The 25,127-nt window shown below is 41.1% G+C and overlaps 1 long non-coding RNA gene across 1 annotated transcript; it reads left to right on the plus strand.

Moving 5' to 3' along the window:
- The first annotated feature begins 16,870 nt into the window (after nt 1-16,870).
- LOC139416332 (uncharacterized) lies at nt 16,871-24,546 on the plus strand. Its single transcript, XR_011635082.1, has 3 exons — nt 16,871-17,022; nt 19,147-19,212; nt 24,437-24,546. It is a non-coding gene; the product is annotated as an uncharacterized lncRNA (long non-coding RNA).
- Nucleotides 24,547-25,127: the final 581 nt, after the last annotated feature.

The following is a 25,127-nucleotide window of genomic DNA, read 5'->3' on the forward strand; positions in this document are numbered from 1 at the left end:
TCCAACAAGTGTCGGAGCCGGTGTAGTAAGAGCAGTAAGCATTTTCCTGTTTGCTTACTGCGGTATACAGCTCATTGAGTGCGGTCTTAGTGCCAGCATCGGTCTGTGGTGGTATGTAGACATCTACGAAAAATAGGTAGATAGTGTGGTCTACAGCTTATCATGAGATAACTTGCACCAGCTGTTGTTTACAAATATACATATTTGTAAATATTGTATGCATATTTGTTTTACCAGAGATTGCTTTTCTATCCTGCCGATACAGTGTAAAACCACCAGCTAGCTGTATGTTGTTCATGTTGTCGTTCAGCCACGACTCAGTGAAATGTTAGATATTACCGTTTAATCTTGCTCATAGGTCATCGATTTTATTTTCCAATGATTGCATGTTTGCCAATAGAACGGATGACAAGTGGAGGTTTACTCGCTCGCCTACGAATTCTCAGAAGGCAGTCCAACCTCAGCCCCCTTTTTCTCTGTCTTCTCTTCACACAAATTACGGGGATTTGGGTCTGTTCCCGGGGAAGCAGTACATCCTTCACGTCGAACTCGTTAAAGGAAAAAGCTTTTGCCAGTTCATGGTGACTATTCACTGTTCTGATGGCCAGAAGTTATTTTCGGTCATAAGAGACGGTAGCAGCAACATTGTGCACGAAATAAGTAAAAAAAATAAATTACAAGCAATGAAAAGAAAAACTAGCAAAATAACACAGTTGGTTACGAGCACGTAAAACGTCCTCTCCGGTGCCATTCTACTTCAAGCTAGTTCGCTACTGGCAACGCTGGTGTATTTACACTACACTAGCACCCTATTGTATTGGTTTGCACAAAAACAGTGTGGGAAGCCAGAAGTTAAATAACATTCCATTTCAACGTACTGTGCCGGTGGGCTGGATGGTTGGTCATTAAAACAGGGGGGGGGATTGAGACAAAATATCCAAAGGAACGTATTATTAAACACACTTTCCAAACTTGGGTCTGTTGTCGACCCACTTCCTCTCTGCTTACCTCATGTCAAAATAAAAGTCCCCACAAGTTATTCCTTTTTTGTCCACATATGGCGAACGTGCAGGACTTTTATTTTGACACGGTAAGCAGATTCCCCCATTTTAATGACCAACCGTCCTGCCCACTGGCACAGAAAGTTGAAATTGAATTTAGTTTTTGTGCAACAATAGAAAGCAACGCTGTAGTGTAAATACACTAGTGTTGCAAATAGCAGCTAGCCTGACAACTGAAGACCTATCTTGAAGACACTCCCAGACATCATGACCTATTCGTTTGTCTGAGGGCGCTTTCACATATCCCCTTATGATCCGGATTATGCAATGTTTGGTACCCTGATCCGCTCTATAAAACATGTGTGAAAATCGCAAACAAACCCTGGCAGAAACAAATCCTGGAACTGTTTGAGTAGTGGGTACAAGGTCCAGGACCAGAGTGGCAGGTATTGTGACGCCACAGCTTGAGTCACATGGAACTTTTTTGCCCGTTGTAAACAAGCTAGTTCGCTAACATGTAGAATGTTGGTGGGTCTTACTAATTGCACTTTTTATTTTCAGGTCTTGTGAAAGCAAAACATACTCTGTAAAATTCTCACAAACGCTCCAGGGAACTGAATCAGCGTACAGAATCTCGTGTGAAAATGCCCTTTGACAAAAGTATTTCTATGGTTTTGATACCATTTAATGACTTTTCCCACTAAATTCTGATGCAAACAAGAGTGGGAGAAGTTGTCTGTGCAACAGAAGTCACAGCAACAGTGTACACACAGGTAGAGAGGCACAACGGGAGGGGGTGTGAGGTGGGAGAGAGAGCGAAAACGTTAATGTCGGGACCTAGGTTGTGCCACAGCAAGGCAAATTGGTGCTATGATGTCACGACAACTTAATCTAGCGACAAATCAAGGAGCCAATAGCAATTTTCACAGATTTTTTTTTTCTGGCAACACTGGGAAACAGTAAACAGTCTATGACTAATGAACACACCCTATGCTGCACCAGTGGGTCAATGTAGTCTTGAGTTGCACAGATGACCCAGAATAAAAACCCAGTCGTTACACATATGATGTTTAGTAGAAAGGGTGTGCTTATATACATATACATACATACATGGTATTTCTAGAAATAATAGCAACGGGCTAATGTTGCAACAGTGATGTTACAATAAGCTACTGTCTCTCTCAATTTCTCTCTCAATTCCTGGAACCTCTTTGGACATGGTTCACCAAGATGCAAATAAACCTAACTGCAGTTTATTCATCTGTACAACTGACACAGGAGAACGCCATTGTAAAGCTAAAGAGCTTAGACATACAAATAAAGCCAGTCTTTGGTACTTATGTTAAAGATCTTGTAGCCCATCCGATGGCGTGGGTATAATTTGTGGAACTTTCCAACAGGAATCTGTTCCAAAAACTTTGTAAAGTACAAGGATGCCAACAGACAATGCATACAAAGTAGCATGATCAATTCACCTAGTTAACTAGATGCCAAATAGGCATCAACTCACCACGTAGCTTATTCTTAATGTTTGTCCATAGTCTATCAGAGTGAGGACAGACTTTTTTCGGAATAAACGTGGTAAGTGAAAAACATAATTAAATTGCCCACTCCCTACCCAGTATCTTAATCTGCCGCTTTACAACCGTGTTATTTACTAAATTTTTGGAACAGATTCCTGTTGGAACGATCCACAAATTATACCCACCCCATCCAATGGACTGGCTTCAAGTATAGATTACCAGCCTTTCTGAGATCTGCCTTCACTTTTCATGCTCAGAAAACAATATATTTCTAGTGGAATATGTGATCCTAGCGAAGTAGTTGTGTTACCAGAATAGTATGTAATAATCGTTTTGTCACGTATGAATGACAGCTACCAACTCGCAGTAGCTAGCTAGCCACAATTAGGCTAACAACGTCCACGTGTTCGTCGCAGGCTAACCAAATCATACATTAGTTTTCTTAAACATGACACCAGAATATGAATTTGTTAAACTGCATTGGATATCGTACTTGAAAAAAAAATGGTTTACGCAAAAGCACTGAAATGTAGCAAGCTGAAACGAGCACATCACACAAATATTTGGCACGTTTCAGTTCCAGCTGTGTCACGTGATGCCCCGGTGTCAACATGTGCATCCGTTTTCACAGCACCACGGAAACATGTCTTATAGCTTTTTAGGCGTAAAATATGATATATTATAAATATAGAAACGGAATATAATATTTGTACAACTACTAATTTATCATCCGTTTTAGCCATTCACTCTAAGAGAACGGGATATTTCCTTTTTCTACACGAATAGTAAATATTGTAACACAGACGTAAGAACGCGAATGAGAGGATCTCCATGGAAACTAGTAACAAAGCATGGCACACGCCAAGCAAATCTGGGGTAAAAAACAACAACTTCCGTCATCGGGTTATCATCTTTCCATTGTGTTGTAAACGTTTCGAAAATCAGGAATTACTTTGCATGCAATTTAAGTGCATGTCTCTGCAAATGGCATTTGTTTTGAGTACGAGGCATATGCAAAGAAGTGTGCATGCTCATGTTTCATTCAACAGGGAAATATTCCCTTGTCTCTCGCTCTCTCTCTCTCTCACTCCTTTTCAAAAGATCTTTCCTAGTATGCGGTGCCTTTTCTGTCCCAAGGAAATATCAGTTCTAATTTATTGTAACATGTGGATTCCAAAAGGTTTTAAATATAAGCCTTTACCTTAAAAACACCACAATGTGGATCCTGAACTGGAATTTTATCAGTGGGTTTAGGCGTTTTGCCATGGCCCCAGGTGTTATTTATTTAACTTCCACAAGAAACATAAGCCATAAAATGTTTCTTCATTATTTTATAGTCCTAGTTAAAGTATTTTTCATCAATAACGTTTTTTTTTCACGATTATTGTATTTACTTATTATTTTATTTAAGATTTTCTTTCCACCCTGCTAGTTTGTTGTAATTCTCCATTTAAGAAAACAACCCCACATTCAGGAAGTGTAATCATTTATTTGGTGGGAAAACTATGGCGCAAAGCGAAATAAATATCAACACTCAGTTTTATCTGTTTGTCCATTGTTCATGTTGTTAGTCCCACTCATACATGTCCACCTTGTTCATCTAAATTATAGATACATTTTTTTTGCATTTAAAAAAAAACTTATTTACTCTATAATATAATATTTTTAATGGAGAAGTTAAAATCTTGTTCAAATGTTCACCATTATGCTAGCTCAATCTTGCTCACTCATAGCGCTATGGCTAATTTAGGCTCAAAATGTCCACCCTGTTAGGTTCCACCATGTTAGGATTATGCTCCTAATGAACTGGAAAATTCACCCAAAAAATGTTTAAGTGCCTGAACTTGATCAATAGGTTTTTCTGAAAGTCAAACATGTCCCTTTTCATGTCCCTTTTCATATCCCTTTTCAAATAAAAATCTATTTTTCCCCCAGAAAAGTTTTGAGGTCCAACTGGTATCACATTGTAGGAATTGCCTTTTTTTTTTGAGGCCACATATTTTTAGGATTTCCAGGCTTTCAATAGAATAGGAAATTCCTTCCTGCCCACCCCCTTCAAGCTCTCAAAATGTGCATCAGCTGTTTTTGTCAACACAAATATGTAGTGTGTAAATCCTCAAATCAAGGATTGAATTGAGCCTTTACAGCTAATACAAAATGGAATAGATAATAGCTGAATTGATTGGAATGTACATTTATTTAATCTAAATAACCAACTAGGTTTTATCAAATAAGACTTGACATGCAAGAGGGTTGGCCTGCATCATCTCAGCCCAGACGTATTTTCTATATCAGATGAACTTGTACTTGTACTGTATATTTGATTAAATATCAATTATTTGTTATAAGACACCAATCACTTATTCTGAAATTTAGGCTAATGCAAACCATGACAATCCTATTGCATTTTACAGAAAAGCTGTAATTTGTTAATTGAGTTGGGAATACAGTAACAGGAAATATTTGAAGGTGATACAGAGGGCAAAAAAATCCCACACACACCTTCAGCTCATCTCTTGTAGCTCATTAACAAAATGCTTTAATTAGCACTGTGATAGATAGATAACTCATGTAGCAGACAAGTGGCATATTGTTTGCCTTTAATTATTTCCTCATTTTGGGTGAATTACAGAGCAATTAGAAAGGTGACAAAATATTCTCCTCACATTGAATGCCATCCATAGGGATGTGGGGCAAGAAAGGGTCATCCTGAGAATGGGCACTGTTAACATCCTTCATATAAGCATTGTAGGCACCTTCCTATAGCTATTTTCTATATGTTTTTAGCATAGACATTTGAGACACTGTAACACTTGTATTATTGCTAGTTTAGAATCATGTATTGGACTCTTCATCCACCTTTATAAATACTTTTTTTTTAGTGGTGAAGCTACTAGGCCGAACTCTCAAGATCTGTTTGTTTTAATAGCACAGAGAGAGTTGTCATGATAGCATGCAAACAGACACATCACATGTATGATTGCATACTACTTGCCCCTGACTATTGAAGAAACCTGGCACGTCCAAATGTAAACTGAAATGATTAGAGTTGGAGTAGCCTACGTTTCAAAATGTAGAGAAACTCAGATATGGCATAACCTTTCAATAGCATAACATTTTTTGTTCTTTTGTATTTGCATTTAGTTACCCAGATTAACTGCTGCCAAGGCAGCTATTTGACTATTTAGACCTCTTACCTTTTTCCACATTTTGTTACGCTACAGCCTTATTCTAAAATTCATAAAAACAGCTTTCTAGAACTTGATTGGAGTCCACCTGTGGTAAATTCAATTGGTTGGACATGATTTGAAAAGGCACACACCTGTCTATATAAGGTCACACAGTTGACAGTGCATGTAAGAGCAAAAACCAAGCCATGTGGTCGAAGGAATTCTCTGTAGAGCTCAGAGACACGATTGTGTCGAGGCACAGATCTGGGGAAGCATACCAAAACAATTCTGAAGCATCGGAGGTTCCCAAGAACACAGTGTCCTCCATCATTCTTAAATGGAAGAAGTTTGGAGCCACCAAAACTCTTCCTAGAGCTGGATGCCCGGCCACACTGAGCAATTGGGGGAGAAGAGCCTTGGTCTGGGAGGTGACCAAGAACCCGATGGTCACTCTGACAGAGCTCCAGAATGCCTCTGTGGAGAAAACCTTGCAGAAGGACAACCATTTCTGCAGCACTCCTCTTATCAGGCCTCTATGTTAGAGTGGCCAGATAGAAGCCACTCCTCTGTTAAAGGCACATGACAGCCCGCTTGGAGTTTTCCAAAAGGCACCTAAAGAACTCTCAGACCATGAGAAACAAGTTTCTCTGGTCTGATGAAACCTAGATTGAACTCTTTGGCCTGAATGCCAAGTGTCACATCTGGAGGAAATCTGGCACCATCCCTATGGTGAAGCATGGTGGTGTCAGCATCATGTTGCGGGGATGTTTTTTAGCGGCAGGGACTAGGAGACTAGTCAGGATCGAGGGAAAGATGAACAGAGAAAAGTACAGAGAGATCCTTGATGAAAACCTGCTCCAGAGCACTCAGACTGGGGCAAAGGTTCACCTTCCATCAGAACAACAACTCTAAGCACACAGCCAAGACAATGCAGGAGTTGCTTCGGGACAAGTCTCTGAATGTCCTTGAGTGGCCCAGCCAGAGCCCGGACTTGAACCCGATTGAATATCTCTGGAGAGACCTGAAAATAAAGGTGCAGCGGCACTCCCATCCAACCTGACAGAGCTTGAGAGGATCTGCAGTGAAGAATTGAGTGTAGTGTCATACCCAAGAAGACTTGAGTCTGTAATCACTGCCAAAGGTGCTTCAACAAAGTACAGAGTAAAGGGTCTGAATACTTATGTAAATTACATATTTCCGTTTTTTATTTTGAATACATTTGCAAAAATTTCAGTAAACCTGTTTTTGCTTTGTCATTATTGGGTATTGTGTGTATATTGTTGGGGGGGGGGGGGGGGGGGCAGTTTAATAAATTTTAGAACAAGGCTGTAACGTAACAAAATGTGGAAAAAGTCAAGGGGTCTGAATACTTTCAGAATGCACTGTATATTGTGATTACTGCTTCAAAGCAAATTTCTGCAGCATTAGTAAAGATGTGATCAATACGTGTTCATGATTCTGCTCTGTTTGTAACTACCCTGGTAGGTTGACTGATAACCTGAAACAGGTTGCAGGCACTAGTTTCAGTTTGAAGCTTTTTCTTGAGTGGGGAGCTTGATGAAAACCAGTCAATATTTAAATCACACAGAAAATATATCTCTCTTTTGATATTACATACATTATCAAGCATTTCACACTTTATCCAGATACTGACTGTTAGCACTTGGTGGTCTGTAGCAGCTTCCCACCAGAATGGGCTTTAGGTGAGGCAGATTAACCTGTAGCCATATATCTTCAACAGTGATCCTCTCTAAACTTTACAAGATTGTGGTTCTGAATATAAACAGAAACACCATTAGCATTTCTGTATTTTCTGTAGATGTTATAAGCATGTATTGCTACCACTGTATCATCAAAGGTAGTATCTAAGAGTTTCGGAGATTGTCTGAATATGAATGTCATCTGTTACTAGCAAATTATTGATTTCATGAACCTTGTTTCTTAAGCTACATATGTTAACATGGGCTATTTTTTCACTTTTCTAGGATGCTTGATTATTTGCATTGCTTTACTGGGAAGCTTAGCAGAATTAGACATGCTCATGTTATTTATGTTAGTGCAGGGTGAGCTGCACACAGTGGACTTCCTACTAGGGCACACAACCTCAGTGCTAACAGTATAACTCTTGCACATGATAACTGCATACAATAGCTGTAGGATCAGCAGAGGCCTTCAGGGCAGTTAGATGGACATTAATTAGGTTATTTACATTGTGTCTTCCAACGCCCCTGGGATAATGTGTATTTGCTGAAGCATTATGACAACTCAGCGACACAACAGTAGGGATTAACTGAGCTGGGTTTGGGTCATTGATAAGTCATTGTCTCAACGCAGCCTTATAATGCTGTGAAAGAATCCAGGAACCCAAATGATTTGGGTGGATCCCATCCTCCTTTTAAAACAAGCTTTGTTTCCAGAAGGTATCGAAATTGTCAATAAATGTTACACCCACTGTTCATTTGTGACATGTTTACATCTGACTAATGATCGAAGTGATTCTGATCAGGAATTGTGCATGCTAATAGGGAAGCGTAAAGGTTAACTAATAAACCTCATTACTGTCCTTTGTGTTCTTGTCAATTTTCAGAGACAAAACATCTGCAAGCTAAATCTTTCAGGTCTCACTGTATTCGGTTTTTAATAGCTCATTAAGCCATCAACAGTAATGCTAGTTAAACTAATGCAAACTTAATGCAATAAAACTAAGTTTGTGTTTTGGAGATTCTTAGAAATCTATGCTAGATTTATATTATCATACGTCTGAAATGTTTCCTTGAAAGAAACAAATACATTCCTGTAAGGACCTTATGAAAAGGTTAAACTGAAGGGGATTTCAGACACGAACCAAACTACAGGTGGGAGAGAAATCCAGTCCAAGTCCAACAACATTAAAAATGGATGCATTCTTGAGTCATGGACACCACAGGTGATGGATGTCATCCAATTTCCAGAGGCCAACTTTCAGAGAGATTTATCAGTGTGCTAATATGTTTTATGATTCAGACATCTAGTCACTTATGGAATTACTGACCCATGAGTCATTGAGTCATTCAGTTGGCAATGAAAATATATATATATACATATATTTCTTCTGTTTTAATTGAAAGGATGTTTCACTTTCCGTGCCTGTATTAGTTACTGTACTGAATTGGTCATATGTTGATTATGCTGCTGGCAGGATATTTACTTGCATCTGAAACAAACAAAGTACTTATAAAGTACTGTGCATCAAAATACCTTTCATTATTTTCTTTGTCATTTGATAAGATCAAGTTAACTTTTAACTAACATTTTAAATTAAAATCACAGGTGAGTGAATAGATGTCTGAATCATAAAACATATTTGCACACTGATAAATCTCTCTGAAAGTTGGCCTCTGGAAATTGGATGACATCCATCACCTGTGGTGTCCATGACTCAAGAATGCATCCATTTTTAATGTTGTTGGACTTGGACTGGATTTCTCTCCCACCTGTAGTTTGGTTCATGTCTGAAATCCCCTTCAGTTTAACCTTTTCATAAGGTCCTTACAGGAATGTATTTGTTTCTTTCAAGGAAACATTTGATAATAATATGATAATATAAATCTAGCATAGATTTATGGGAATCTCCAAAACACAAACTTAGTTTTATAGCATTAAAGTTTGCATTAGTTTAACTAGCATTACTGTTGATGGCTTAATGAGCTATTAAAAACCAAATACAGTGAGACCTGAAAGATTTAGCTTGCAGATGTTTTTGTCTCTGAAAATTGAAGTAGTTTAGAAAGGTGTCAGTTTTACAGTACATCACACATCTTACCCGTCTCAATTTGCAGAAATTGTTGAAGCTGTGAGCGTGGCACAGCCGTGGGCTAGGTGTCTGCAAAGGTGTGCAGGGCGAACCAGAGAACTGTCAGGTGGTGCTCAATTTGACCCTCTTCCCAGAGTGAGGGAGGCAAAGCCGCTCCCTACAAACGTATTCATTTTCAGGAGCAGATGCGTAGGTTGATGGATCCTGTGAATGCCAAGACACTAATTAAATAAGGAGCAAGCCAGTCTTTGTCTGGAAAAGTACCATGAGTGGAGTTTCGCTTCAATCGTGTGAAATCATTTGAATGCAGGCTACTGATCAAATTAGAAATAGCTGTGTGATTTTGACACTGATGTGCGTGTGCCATGGCCATCGCATCACATGCCGGAATAGGCGTAGTGAATAGGGTAGTCGTTGTTTCTTAAGGGCATGACACAGCAGGAGACAAAGTAAAACATTTGAAAAATAGGTTTATTAAATAATAAATTGACGCAATTAATGTCAGCAAAATATTTAGAAAAGACTGGCAAAAACAAACGAAAGACTGAACATAAAGTAAAAGAAGAGGCCTAAGCAGGTATTCCTGCCAAAAGAGTCTACTGGGCTCTAACCAGCCTTCCTATCACAAATCCAACACTGGCAAAAGCTTGGCGGTAATTCCACAAAGGTACTGTATATATAGGACCTCCCCCACGGACTCACCTCTAATTGGAGCATATGTGGCCCTCAATTTGGCCCAACATGCTAACTCGACAACACAGCTAGCTAGATAACAAAAAAACGGTGGTGTAGAATTAACGGTAAGGCTTCGGAAAATGACAAGCAGCAATAAAAGGAGTGTTGAATTATGAGCAGGCTGAAAGTAAGTAATGGAAGTTTTATACATCGTTCCTCATACACATGTAACAATTCAAAACACTCTATGTGCAAATGTTACGTTGATAGATCGAAGAGAAGTGGAGTTATTAGGATTTATTTGAGGGGTTTATTTTCTCTCTAATCTTTGGATGTGTTGCTTGGTTTTTCCTCAAACTGACCGAAGACAGACATGATTAACATACCTGCTGAGGTTGGAGTCATTGAGATGTGTCTATGGTTTAGGAGAAGAAGAGGCCAGCATTAGACCCGATGACGTGTTTCTGCACATGACCTTAGCTAGCCAACGTCGCCATGGCATCGCCAATAAGCGTTGTTGGGATTTCTATTGGAGAAGCAGTTTCTGCCTACCTTCATACTGTGCTGTCTTTGCTTGTACGTTGAACGGGGTGGCGGGGATGAGCCTTAGCCTTTGAGTGCTTATTACAGTGCCACCTATGAGCCAATTTGTGTATCACTTCGTTTTTTCCCCAAACTTAGTTATAATTGGCTTGATTCAAAAAAATCATTGGGTGTACGGTTCAAGGAAAAAAAGATTTGTGAAGATTTTATTTTAAAAAATGCAATATGGTGGAAAATCCAATATCGCGGACCTCATGGTTCCTTGAGGCAAATTTGTTCCTTATGATTAGAAACACATACAGTGCATTCGGAAAGTATTCAGAACCCTTGACTTCTTCCACATTTTGTTACGTTACAGCCTTATTCTAAAATGTAGTAAATACGTGGAATACACACAATATCCCATAATGACAAAGCAGAAGCAGGTTTTTAGAAAAAAAACGGAAATATCACATTTACATAACTATTCAAAACCTTTACTCAGTACTTTGTTGAAGCACCTTTAGCAGAAATTACATCCTAGTCATCTTGGGTATGATGCTACAAGCTTGGCACACCTGTATTTGTGGAGTTTCCACAATCTTCTCTGCAGATCCGCTCAAGCTCTGTCAGGTTGGATGGGGAGCGTCGCTGCACAGCTATTTTCAGGTTTCTCCATAGATATTCAATCGGGTTTAAGTCCGGGCTCTGGCTGGGCCAATCAAAGACATTCATAGACTTGTCCCGAAGCCACTCCTGGTTTGTCTTGGTTGTGTGCTTAGGGTCATTGTCCGGTTGGAAAATGAACCTTCGCTCCAGTCTGAGGTCCTGAGCACTCTGGAGCAGGTTTTCATCAAGGATCTCTCTGTACTTTGCTCCGTTCATCTTTCCCTCAATCCAGAGAGGGTGCCTGGTTTCCTCCAGACGTGACACTTGACCAAAGAATTCATTCTTGGTTTCGTCAGACCAGAAAATCTTGTTTCTCATGGACTGAGAGTCCTTTAGGTGGCTTTTGGCAAACTCCAAGCGGACTGTCATGTGCCTTTTACTGAGGAGTGGCTTCTGTCTGGCCACTACCATAAAGGCCTGATTAGTGGAGTGCTGCAGAGATAGTTGTCCTTCTGGAAGGTTCACTCATCTCCACAGAGGAACTCTGGAGCTCTGTCAGTGACCATCGGGTTCTTGATCACCTCCCTGACCAAGGCCCTTCTCACCCGTTTGCTCAGTTTGGCCGGGCGGACAGCTCTAGGAATAGTCTTTGTTGTTCCAAACTTCTTCCATTTAAGAATGATAAAGGCCACTGTGTTCTTGGGGACCTTCAATGCTTCAGAATTGTTTTGGTACCCTTCCCCAGATTTGTGCCTCGACAAAGAGCTCTAAAGACAATTCCTTCAACCTTATGGCTTGGTTTTTGCTCTGACATGCACTGTCAACTGTGGGACCTTATATAGACAGGTGTGTGCTTTTCCAAATCATGTCCAATCGATTTAATTAATTGAATCCCTTTTAGAATAAGGCTGTAATTTAACACAATGTGGAAAAAGTGAAGGGGTCTGAATACTTTCCGAATGGACTGTATATACCATGTTTTGTGGTTGTATGTCAAACCGGGCAGCGGGGCTGAGCCTTAGACCTTGAATGCTTATTACAGTGCCACCTATGGGCCAACGTGTGCCACTTTTTGGGGCAATTATGGGCCTATTTTTGGTGTCTGACTAACGGTGTTGATATACACTACGAAAGTATGTGGACACCTGTTTGTCAAACATCTCATTCCAAAATCATCGGCATTCATATGGAGTTGGTCCACTCTTTGCTGCTATAACAGCCTCCACTCTTGTGGGATGGCTTTCCATTATATGTTGGACATTGCTGTGGGGATTTGCTTCCATTTAGCCACAAGAGCATCAGTGAGGTCATCCCAAAGGTGTTTGATGGGGTTTAGGTCAGGACTGTGTGCAGGCCAGTCAAGTTCTTCCACACCGATCTCGACAAACAATTGATTTATGGAGCTCGCTTTGTGCACAGAGGTATTGCCATGCTGAAACAGCATAAAGGCCTTCCCCAAACTGTTGCCACAAAACTGGACAACATGTAAAGTGTTGGTCAGTGCCCGACCTAACTAGAATGTTATTGTCTGGTGTAGCAGATTGCATGGCTGTGTGCTCAATTGTCAGCAACAGGTGTGGCTGAAATAGCTGAATCCACTAATATGAAGGGGTGTCCACATACTTCTGTAGTTATAAAATATTAGGACAAACACGCATGAAACCATTTAGAGGGGTGAAATGCAGATGGTTTGGCAAGCGCCCACCAAATTATTATGCTGTCATATCAGCCCTTTTTTTTTTATATTCATGTCCACAGTGGAAACATAAGGCTAGCTTGTGGAATTATGGTTCACTGTTACACAAACATGACCTACAGTATGGTTGACATAGCCAAGGCCTATACTTATACTGTAGAAATGCTGCTACAATTGTATACCATTGATTGTGGTATAATGATTTACTCTTTTGCAGAAGGTAAGCCTACAGGTTGCCTGCCTAAACCTGTCTCCGTCAAAACACATCTGTTAACAGAATATGTTGTGAATGTCTTTGACAATAATGATGACGGTATGATGATCTCCCTTCCAGTGATAGCTGAGGTGAGAAGGGCGGCCAGTGGTAGCGGCAGCGCCCGTGGCAGCCATTGGTAAGACTCGGGTTGGAGTAGAAGAAACAGCATGTTATGCTCCTCTCCTGGGCACACATTAGAGGAAGAGCTGGTGAAGGAGTACAGCCAGCGCTTCAGCACAACTACCAGCCCTCTGACATCCTCCTCTCCCCTCAATCTGCCCCGGGTCACCTGCTCTGATGTCATTCCTACAAAGCAGCATCTTCACACCCTCACATAGAAGATGAGTTGCGAGTGCAGTCTTTTGTAATGTAAATTGAATTCAGTAGATGTGCTGTTACATGGGTGCTGTTGTTACATGGTAACTCCATTTCGAATAGAGGAATCTCTCCCAATTCCCCTGAGAATTACCTAAGAGCCCTGTGCGCTGCATCTCAAATTATAGAGTTTGTCCTAATGCTGTAGTTTAAATATACTTTTTGGTACTCTGAACTGGGTTGACCAAGAGCAGTCCTATGATGTTTGCTAGCCTTTAATCAGCAAAGTTGGCAAATCTCTCCAAATGCATTATAATGCCCAGGCTTTTGTGTGTAAGCACAACATAACCAGGTCAACATGTCCAGAGAGACCCAGGCTGTTTGTACAGTAATTACGATGAGATTGCCACTCCGGGTTGTTTGTGAACGTTTATCAGCCTGTGTGTCTCTGCCCAATACGGCAGAGCCTGTACCTAAGGTGAGGATTGATGGTGCCTCTTGAATAGGCCATTGAAGCACCTATTATTCACGATGAGTACCAACCACTTGCAATTCAAGTAGAGTGGGCAGCTTTGTACCACAGTTTTCCCATTGTTTCTCACCAACGTACGTGCCCCCTAACTCAGGCTGTGTGGAGGGCCTCTACTGACACTGGGAGGATTGGAAAGAAAGAAAGAAAGAAAGAAAGAAAGAAAAGTCTATGTCCTGCCCCAGCATCCAAGAGGGGGAGGAATGTGGAGGTCTTGGCTGGCTGCCAGGCTATGCGGCTGATGTCTCCGTCAGGACGGGAGGCCCTTTGCTTTTCTCCTTTACAGTGAAATGTAACACAAGATGGCATACCCCCTACTTGTCAGAGAGTGAAAGAGGACCGAGGAGAGAATGCACTTGTTGCAAAGGTCTCTTCAGCACCTGCGATGATACCGAGGTAGACCAGCGGAGCACGGAGAGAAAGGGACACACGTGAGTAATGACGGATTAAAGAGTTATGTCGCAGCGTGAAACACTGTGTCCACACAGCATTACCAGCCACTACAAATTTCTCACAATAGATCCATCGGCAGAAGGAAGGGAGAGGCAAAGGAGGGGAGTTTGACCGACAGCCGTTTGCCTGGGAGCCAGGGGGAATGGCTGCGCCCCTGCCAACTATCATTATCCATGGAGTGAATTTACCACCAGAGTGCTGCCTCATAGGCCCAAACTGCATACCTGTCCTGGAGTAAGTTGTCACAGTGGAGGAGCCAACTTTCTCTTTTTGTTTTGTTTTTCAATGGAATCTCTGACCTCATGAGGGAATGGTTCCGGAGAGCAGGCAAACTGACTAGAGTGGGGGTTAGGTATACAACCACTGTGTGGTGCATGTGAGGGAATGCTTTTATAGAAAGGAAGGACTGGTGTGATCTATTATTGCAAAATCCCATGAACTTTAATTCATGTACGAAGTGTTCCTTTTCACCACACTTAATCACAAAAACGTGTTTAAATGTAAAGGATTGTCTCATAGCTTTTGTAAAGTACAGTATGAGATAAGGTACAATCTATCATTGTCTTGTGTTCTTCTGACTACAGGGAATCCTCCTCCCCATACGCTGGCAACGGGGGCTCTTGGAGGAGGAGAAAGCACCATGCTCTGACAACCTTTGACCTTAAAGAGAGTGGCATGCACACGTTAAAGAAGCAGTCATGTTCAGGACCCCCACCCAGGGAAGAAGAACCCATAGTACCCCTGTCTTTGGACTCAGGTACCCAGAACTATATTGTCTTTCCACCTCATCTATACCATCCCCAAGTCCCATCTACTGTAGGGTAGTGTAGTACTGCACGTATGACCATCACCTACTGTGTAGGAGGAGATGAAATCCAGCAATTCGATTCGATTTTACAATACTAAAGAACAAATCCTCAAAATATTAACTTGATGTACTAAAATAAATGTTAGGATCATTTTACATTTTGACATGACGTGTACAGTAGGCATGGTGTGTGTGTGTAGCAAAGTTGTTTTATTTCTCTCTATTATTTATTAACCTCTCTGGGATATGTGGGATGCTAGCGTCCCACCTGGCCAAAAGCCAGGGAAAATGCAGAGCACCAAAATCAAATAAATTACTATAAAAATTAAACTTTCATTAAATCACACAAGCAAGATAGCAAATTATAGCTACACTTGTTGTGAATCCAGCCAACATGTCAGATTTCAAAAAGGCTTTTCAGCAAAAGCAAACGATGCTAATATCTGAGGATAGCACCTCAGAGAAACCATATTTCAACCCTGCAGGCACGACACAAAACACAGAAATAAAAATAGAATTCATGCCTTAGCTTTGACGAGCTTCTTTTGTTGGCACTCCAATATGTCCCATAAACTTCACAAATGGTCCTTTTGTTCGATTAATTCCGTCGATATATATCCAAAATGTCAATTTATTTGACACGTTTGATCCAGAAAAACACCGGTTCCAACATGTTGGCAACGTGACTACAAAATATCTCAAAAGTTACCTGTAAACTTTGCCAAAACATTTCAAACTTTTACTTTTTTGTAATACAACTTTAGGTATTTTTTAATGTAAATAATCAATAAAATTAAAGACAGGATGATCTGTGTTCAATACAGGAAGAAAACAAACTGTAGCATACTTTCTGGTCACGCGCCTCTATCTAACAGTACACTTCAAGTGACCCTTGTTAAAGATGGCCGTACTTCTTCATTACACAAAGGAATAACCTCAACCAATTTCTAAAGACTGTTGACATCCAGTGGAAGCGATAGTAACTGCAAGAAGGTCCCTTGGAAATCTGGATTCCCAATGAAACCCCATTGAAAAGAGAGTGACCTCCAAAAAAAAAGTCTGAACGGTTTGTCCTGGGGGTTTCACCTGCTAAATAAGTTCTGTTATACTCACAGACATGATTCAAACAGTTTTAGAAACATCAGAGTATTTTCTATCCAAATCTACTAATAATATGCATATCTTATCTTCTGGGGATGAGTAGCAGGCAGTTCAATTTGGGCATGCATTTCATCCGGACGTGAAAATACTGCCCCGTCACCAAGAAGTTAAGAATCATATCTGCCGGGAAGCCTCCCATCTTCCTGCGCCTGCCGCAAACCATCAGAGTGATTTCCTGCAAGAATGGGACAAGACAAACCTCTGCTAAAGTCACAGCTTCTAACATTACCACGATGAAGTTCCTCTCTACCTCATTCACAAATGTTTTCTTGAAAAGACTAAGACCTTGACATTTTGAATTTCTCCAAAGCCCCCTTGAATCCTAATGATGCTTGTTGATGTTTCAGCATCTGGAGGAGTGCACATCTAAACTGAAGTTGAACTCTGCAGCCAGAAGGATATTTCTTGTCCGACGGTATAGAGGCTTCTCTAGCTGAGGACCTGGCCATTGACTCAGAGGTGTTCGTCTCAATGGGAGAGGCCTTCCTGGAACCACAGAGAGAAATCCGAGGTATGGAGCTGCAAACTAAATCCACAGCACTGCTTTCATCCATAGGGAATAGTGGTTCATCCCTGTTCAGCCATGGGGGAGCTGAAGAGATGACAAGATTTTGGGCAAGGAGCTCTGCTGAGGTTAACACAATAGCCTTATTAGCATCAGATTGGATTTGAATCTAAATGATATTTGTATTTCTTAAAATAACATGCACAAGACAAAATTAGGTATACATTTTTACACGTTTATTCTTTTTGTATTTGCTTATTTGTAAATAACAATGAATGACATTCAAATCAAAGAAAATGCCATACATTCAGTTACAGAGAACACCTGATTAGAACCCTATTGGGATGTTCCTCTAGTTTTTCTTTATAGAGGGGTTTCAAAAGTTCATGTGCCATTTATCCTGCCCCTGGAGATGCTAAAACTGCCATCCGACAGCTAAGTTTATTTATGAACCCTTTGTTGAGCGCCAAGTTGAAGCCCGGAACTTCTGTGCTGCAGCTGTGTTTCCTTGGCTGGGTTTCATGGCGACACGCACTGCTGTTCTCCGAGCGCCATGATGCCGGCGCCGTTGGCAGGACGCACCAAGGCTTTGCACCGGCTCTTTGCTGGATCAGCAAGCTTAACCCAGCGAAATCTGGTGCAGCACGATGGGTTTTGACTCATAATCAATCTTGCACGCTCCTCGACAGTTGTCACTGGGACAGGGAGTGGAGCAGGTGGCAGATGGGCCCTGTCTGCAGAGACCCAAGCCGCTAGTTGTGAGTGTGTGTGTGTGCCCAGGCCGGGCAAAGTGGAGGGCACAGCCCAGAATTAGCACACCTCAGATAGGAACTGGGAGGAGAAGAGGGTCCTAGCAAACTCAGAGTAGGGGATAATTCAGACAATAAACCACAGTTAACTGGGGTGACAAGACAAGGCCTATGGTCTGCCCACTGGGCACAGACATCAATTCAACGTCTATTCCACGTTGGTTCAAAGTAATTCCATGGAAATGACGTGGAAACAACGTTGATTCAACCAGTGTATGCCCAGTGGGTGGTGTCATGCATATTGGACACTTTATAAATTAAATTAACTTTTGATTTCTTGTACTGTGTCTGGAGAAATTACCTAAGACATTTTCTCTTTTGATAATGGTCTTGGATTCATTTTCCATATTGATTCAGTGACATTAAAGGGCTTCAAAGAGGACCAAAGTTAATCATGGGCGATTCCAAGCCAGGAAAGCCTGAAAATATTTTGGGTGTCTCAGATTGTTCTGGCAATTTTCACAAATAAACTTCATTGGGAGGGAGGATGCTTTGTACATTTGTATCACAAAGACTTTTAAAGAAAATCAAGATGAAAGTGGCCATTTTAGGCCTTTTTTGACCTACAGTATACATGCCTCCAGTAAGTGCAACCATTTAGTTTGCATATGCTACTAGATATTTTTCTGTGTGACCTGACATTTTATTTTGGGAGCACCCAGTGCAACCAGAATATAAATCACCCAGATAAGAATTGTTGTAATGATAGGCTTCACTGTGCAGTTGTTTCTGAGTGCCCAAGAGAAAAAAATCTAGCGCTGATTGGTTCAATCCAAAGCTTACATGTAAAGAACAGGGATGGCTCTCGCCTTTTTGGGGCCCTAAGCGAGATTTGCAGAGATCTGCAGTGCTACATGTTTTATCATATGGCAATATTAAAGCAGATTTCATGCACTTCTACTCATTTTACAGTGGGCAGAGAGACATTTATGCCATTTTAAAGCACATTTCCTGCAATTCTACCCATTTTGCTATGGCTTATGCCATGATATCTGAGTGAGAGTGACTAACAAAATCAGTGGGGGCCCACTGGAGGCCAGGGCCCCTGGGCACGTGTGCCCAGTTGGTATTCAGCCATGATTACCACACATTTAGATTACTGGCATAAATGATAAAAAATTCTGATGCACAACCACATTACGAACTTTCACATTGTGTATTTTACTATTCTTACTTTCAACAGTAAGTTAAAACCCCGACTGAGAAATGAGGGGCACGTGATGTCATTGTGTCATTTTAAGTTCCCCTCAACAATTATTTCTAAATGCCTACGTCTTGCAAAATCTATTTTTTCAACTATAAAAATTATGTTTCTTTGCAGGACAAGGATTGGGTCCTGACTTTCAAGAATGCCTGAATGGATTCGCCTTGATTTTCTGGTTGGCTGGTAAGTTTCACCATCTAATTATGTCAGATCGACAGGATCTTTCAAAAATGGCTGAATTGCTTCGTATTAATTTATTTTCTGTTTGACTGGATGCAAGTTTTACCATCCAATTATTGACAGTGCAAGTTTCATCATGGCACGTACCGTGGCAATTGGTTGGCCGATGGGAATTATTAGAATATGGCAAATATTAGTCAATTATTGCATTTGATCCATGTTGGCTTTTGCGATCTACCTGAGACATAAACAGATAGGTGGGAGGGCATACAGGCTGTCGCCAATATATTAATGCGCAATTTGCCTAAATGGATAATGGAAACACTTCAACCACTACATTTTAATTTGATGCACCCTAGCAGGCAATTGTCTATTTCCTATGCAAACTTTCTAAATGTCGACCAAAAAAATCACTGGACAAGTTCATGGAAACATTGCTTGTGTCTACCACTGTGTATAGCCAGTTAGCACCGAAACAGTCATTTCTAAGTGGCAGAATTATATGATATCATGATGATTTGTATCAACCCGCTTGTCTCTTGGTTTTGCAAACGTATTGCAAAATAGTCAGCCATTTTTGAAAGGTCCTGCAAAAAAACACAATTGTTATGGTTGAAAAATGCATTCAGCAGGCAGTAAGCATCTCAAATTAAATGTGGAGTTGAGCTTGTATTGACATCACGTGCCCTGCATACCTTCTAAATGATTTGGCAATCATGATGTATTCGGAAAACCACTGTTTCCATCATCATAAGCTAAATCAAAAAGGGTACTTTTGAGATATTCACATGAACATATTGAATGTTGAATAAATGAATTGAGATTTTTTTTTTTTCAGAGTCGAGACATACTCCATATTTGAGAGCACACTATAAAGAGTATAATGACATCCAGATGTCTGTATCATGTTTGGTTCTTAAATCTTAGGGTCTTACAGGAGGCATGTATACAGTGCTTTCAGAAAGTATTCATACCCCTTGACTTATTCCACAGTTACAACCTGATTTCAAAATTCACACAATACCCCATAATGACAAAGTGAGAAAAAAAATGGAAATGTTTGTTAATTTATTGAAAATGAAATACAGAAATATCTAATTTACATAAGTATTCACACCCCTGAGTCAATACCTTGTAGAACCACCTTTGGCAGCGATTACAGCTGTGAGTCTTTCTGGATAAGTCTCTAAGAGCTTTCCACACCTGGATTGTGTAACATTTGTCAATTATTATTGAAAAAATTCTTCAAGCTCTGTCAATTTGGTGGTTGGTCATTGCTAGACAACCATTTTCAGGTCTTACCATAGATTTTCAAGTAGATTTAAGTTAAAACGGTAACTTGGCCACTTAGGAACATTCACTGTCTTCTTGGTATGCAACTCCAGTGTACAACTCGTCCTACTGACAGGTGAATTCATCTCCCAGTGTCTGGTGGAAAGCAGACTGAACCAGGTTTTCCTCTAGGATTTTGCCTGTGCTTAGCTCCACTCCGTTTCCTTTTTATCCTTAAAAACTCCCCAGTCCTTAACGATTACAAGCATACCCATAACATGATGCAGCCACCACTATGCTAGAAAATATAGAGAGTGGTAGTCAGTAATGTGTTGCATTGGATTTGCCCCAAACATAACACTTTGTATTTAGGACAAAAAGTTAATTGCTTTGCCAGTTTTTTTGCAGTATTACATTAGTGTCTTGTTGCAAACAGGATGCAAGTTTTGGAAATAAAATAACTCTGTCAATTAGGTTAGTATTGTAGAGTAACTATAATGTTGTTCATCCATCCTCAGTTTTCTTCTATCACAGCCATTAAACTCGGTAACTGTTTTAAAGTCACTATTGGCCTCATGGTGAAGTTCCTGAGCAGTTTCCTTCCTCTCCGGCAACTGAGTTAGGAGTGACGCCTGTATCTTTGTAGTGACTGGGTGTATTGATACACCACCCAAAGTGTAATGAATAACTTCACCATGTTCAAAGGGATATTCAATGTCTGCTTTAATTTTTTTTTTTTTTTTACCTATCTACCAATAGGTGCCCTTCTTTGTGAGGCATTGGAAAACCTCCCTGGTCTTTGTAGTTGAATCTGTGTTTGAAATTCACTGCTAGACTGAGGAACCTTACAGATAATTGTATGTGTGGGGTACACTATTATTTCACACAGTGAGTACATGCAACTTATTATGTGAATTGTTAAGCAATTCACATAATGTTAATTGTTAAGTTTTACTCCTAAATGGATTTAGGCTTGCCATAACAAAGGTGTTGAATACTTATTGACATTTCAGCTTTTATTTTTTATGAATTAAAAAGATATATATAAAAAATGTAATTAAACTTTGACATGATGGGTTATTGTGTTTAGGTCAGTGGCAAAACAATCTGAGATACTCAAAATATTTTCAGGCTGTCCTGGCGTGGACTTGCCCTCATAGACATTATGAATAACTCAAAGATAATATAATTTAAGAAATTAGTCAAAGTTGAGGCTTTAACTTGAATTCACTCCAAATGAAAAGTATATGTATGACGTGTGTTGGAACCTCTCAGGGCTGAGTGCAGGGCCACAGTAAAGGAAAGTGGCTACCACAGGTGTGAGGCGTAACACTGTAAGAAACAGGCCTGGCTGTCAGGAAGAGTTTTCCACTGTTTTGCCCACGGAGCTGATGTATTTTGACAGGCCGGGATTGACACGGAAAGGTGTGACTGGCAAGCTGCAGCCGTCCTCTGTTTTGTCGGCGAAAGCGACGTGTTTACATCTCTCTAATTGCTGACTTATTTCGACTTCGGAACAGCGGCAGTCAGGGAGCCAGGTAGTGCTGTAATACTCCCCGCGTCACACACAGGCAACGTTTAATTGCTCTGTCATTTCCTGTACTTCACGAAGAGCCGGGGTGCTGCTAAATGAAGCATGGCTTACTCCCGCCTCGTGCAGCAAATGTTCTCCAGAATGTTTTCCACTTCTTTTTTTATGAAGCGGTGTGTAGAGTAAGAAGAGGTGAGGTGAGACAGACACTCACGTGGAGCGTAATTGCAATATGGTGCCACACATTTATTTTCCTACACTCTGGGGGTCATGACCTTTTCTATCATCACAAAAGAACAAATTGCCTGCTTTTTTTGTTATACAGTATGTTTGTTTCTTATTTCTTATATTAGAAAGAAACTTCTTCACTTGAAACGTAATTGTTTGTTTGATTCCATCAAAGTAGTATTGGCTGGTGGTGTAATGATACGTGTAGAATTTTGGCAAAATGTTATCCTTTGATAGTGATTAGTTTGTCATTTAGGCTGTGTGTGTATCTGTGTGTGTGTGCGTGCCTGTATGCGCATTTGTGTATTTGGTGCATGCCTGTGTGTGTGTGTGCGTGCGTGCATCAGTGGTGGCTGGTGCCACTTTAAATGGAGAGGACAGGCTCGTAGTAATGGCTGGAACGGAATAAACGGAATGGTCTCAAACACATCATACACCTGGTTTTCATGTGTTTGATACCATTCCACTCACTCCATCCTATTCATTAATAAGAGCCATCCTCCCCTCAAGCCTCATCTGGCATGCATGCTTGTGTGTATGTGAAAGACACTAGGTCTGAGGTAAGGCTCACAACTGTCTTGTCTGGGGCTAGACAGGCAGGCAGGCTCACCTGGGAAAGCTTTTAAAGAATGTGCTGCTCCTACCTTTAATGCTACGGCTCTGTGCTCCATCTGACAAGCTGATTGGCACCGCTAATGGGCTGCTAATAATGATGGCCTGAATGCAATGTCAGTCCCATAGGCCTAGAGACCATGCCAAGTTATTAAAGGCAGCATTCTCACAAGTCAAGCCTCAGGGCTTCCATAACTCTTCTATGAACCTTTTATGGCCTCTATTTGTTTTAATCTCCCTCTCATAGACAAATATTGGCCATGCCCATGGTAGTTTCCCTATGTACTGTATCTCTCAATCAGACACACACCTACAGGTAACAAAATAAAGAAAACACTTGAGTAAATGAGGGATACAAAGTATATTGAAAGCAGGTTCCCAAGCAATTCCTAAGCAAATATCATCCCATCATGCTTAGGGTCATGTATAAAAATGCTGGGCAGGCCCAGTTGCCTATTAATTTGGCTACCATGGCTATGCCCCCATAGGATGACAACGCCCCGATCTACAGGGCCTGAGTGGTCACTGAATGGTTTGATGAGCATGGAAACAATGTAAACCATATGCCATGTTTCAGTTACCAGATCTCAACCCAATTGAACACTTATGGGAGATTCCGGGTTGGCGCCCGAGACAGTGTTTTCTTCCACCATAAACAAAACACCAAAAGATTGAATTTCTCGTGGTAAATTGGTGTCGCATCCCTCCAAAAGAGTTCCAGACACTTGTTGAATCTATACCGAGGCACATTGAAGCTTTTCTGGCTCGTGGTGGCCCAACGCCCTATGAAGACACCTTAAGTTAGTGTTTCCTTTATTTTAGCAGTTACCTGTATAGTGTTCTCAGTGTTCCAGACAAAAGCCTACGCGTGTCAGTTACCTTTTCCTCAAGAGGTACAATCTGTAATCCGATAAGAATTCAACCCCTTGTCACAACATTGAAGCAGGTGGACCTGATTCTTCTGTAAGCAAACTGCGGTATAGTCGAAACAAGAGAATGACATGCAAAAATACACCAAGTTGGATGTTGACAAAGAGGCCACTGACTGAGATGTACTGTGTATGCAATGCAATGTACAAAGATGTGACAAACAGTGTGTTGTAAGTGGCTAGGTGTTTCCGCAAAGACGGTGTGGCCTCTTGCAGTGGTGACGTGTTCAGGTATTCACGTGGGATGACTCCACACACAATGGGAGGGAGGGTTAGGGGAGCAGGGGGGGTTAGCGGGGAGGAGTCCCTTTCAACAAACACAATATTGAATCAGAGGGAAATAATCAGTTGATTAGTGGCAGAGGCATGCTAAGGTGGATTTTAATTAGGGCTAAATTGTGGTAATACTCCCCGATACCAGCGGCATCTGCTCCCTTCAGGGTTAGTGATTTATGGTCCCTATCAGTGCGGCCAGCCTGCTGCAGCAGTTTATGTTAAACTTAGTGAGAGACGACAGTACTGCTGCTACGATAAGCACCACCGTGTGTAGGATGGCCTGTGTACGTTAAGATGGAGTGATCACAAAGCGAGGGGGCAGTTTACTGATTTTCTAGCCAAACTGTGTGTGTGTGTGTTCACCTGTCCTCTTCCCCAGCCTATCTGTCACTGTGTGAGCAGTCAAGCTGGACGCTGGAGGGGGTGGAGCTTCCTATGGACCAGGGGCGGGGTCGCACCAAAGCCAGTCTCTCCAGGCGGATGAAGAGCCTGTACCAGGCTACGGCCACCCTGAGGGTCCTGGGTCTTTCAGAACGAGACGGGCAGCAACGGGTGCGTGGTGTCCTCTGTCACTGACCACTTAGAACAGGTAGTCACATTCACACAGCATGAGGACTAGAGGAGTATCACTCGGGTTGTGTTTACTCTAGCTCAGGTTGGGGCTCATTGCATGTTGGGAGTCATTTGTCTTGTTCAAATATGTTTTGTAGAATTAAGAAGGTGCCAATCGAATAATAATGTTTTTGATGTGTGTATTCCTGTTGTAGTGGTATTTGCGTTAATCATCACACTGAAGTGCACATATTTGCTCATGTTATCATTTACAACATACGTGGGGGGAAACACAATTAATTTTTCTGTGCAACGAAGGAAATCCCCTGGCCCACGGAGCTGCCCCAGATAAAACGAGTTAAATGTAATGGAGAGCTTTGATCTGTGAAGTGGAACCCCTCTTTTTGGGGTAATCTGATCCTACTGTAGGTTTGAGTGGGTGAATTTACAGGGTGATAGGATTCTTGTCCTTTTCTTCTTCCTCCAGTGGACTAACCCAATCTGAGCCTAATGGAGTC

The sequence above is a fragment of the Oncorhynchus clarkii genome, chromosome 1 (assembly GCF_045791955.1).
Source record: "Oncorhynchus clarkii lewisi isolate Uvic-CL-2024 chromosome 1, UVic_Ocla_1.0, whole genome shotgun sequence".
Classification (NCBI taxonomy): Eukaryota; Metazoa; Chordata; class Actinopteri; order Salmoniformes; family Salmonidae; genus Oncorhynchus; species Oncorhynchus clarkii.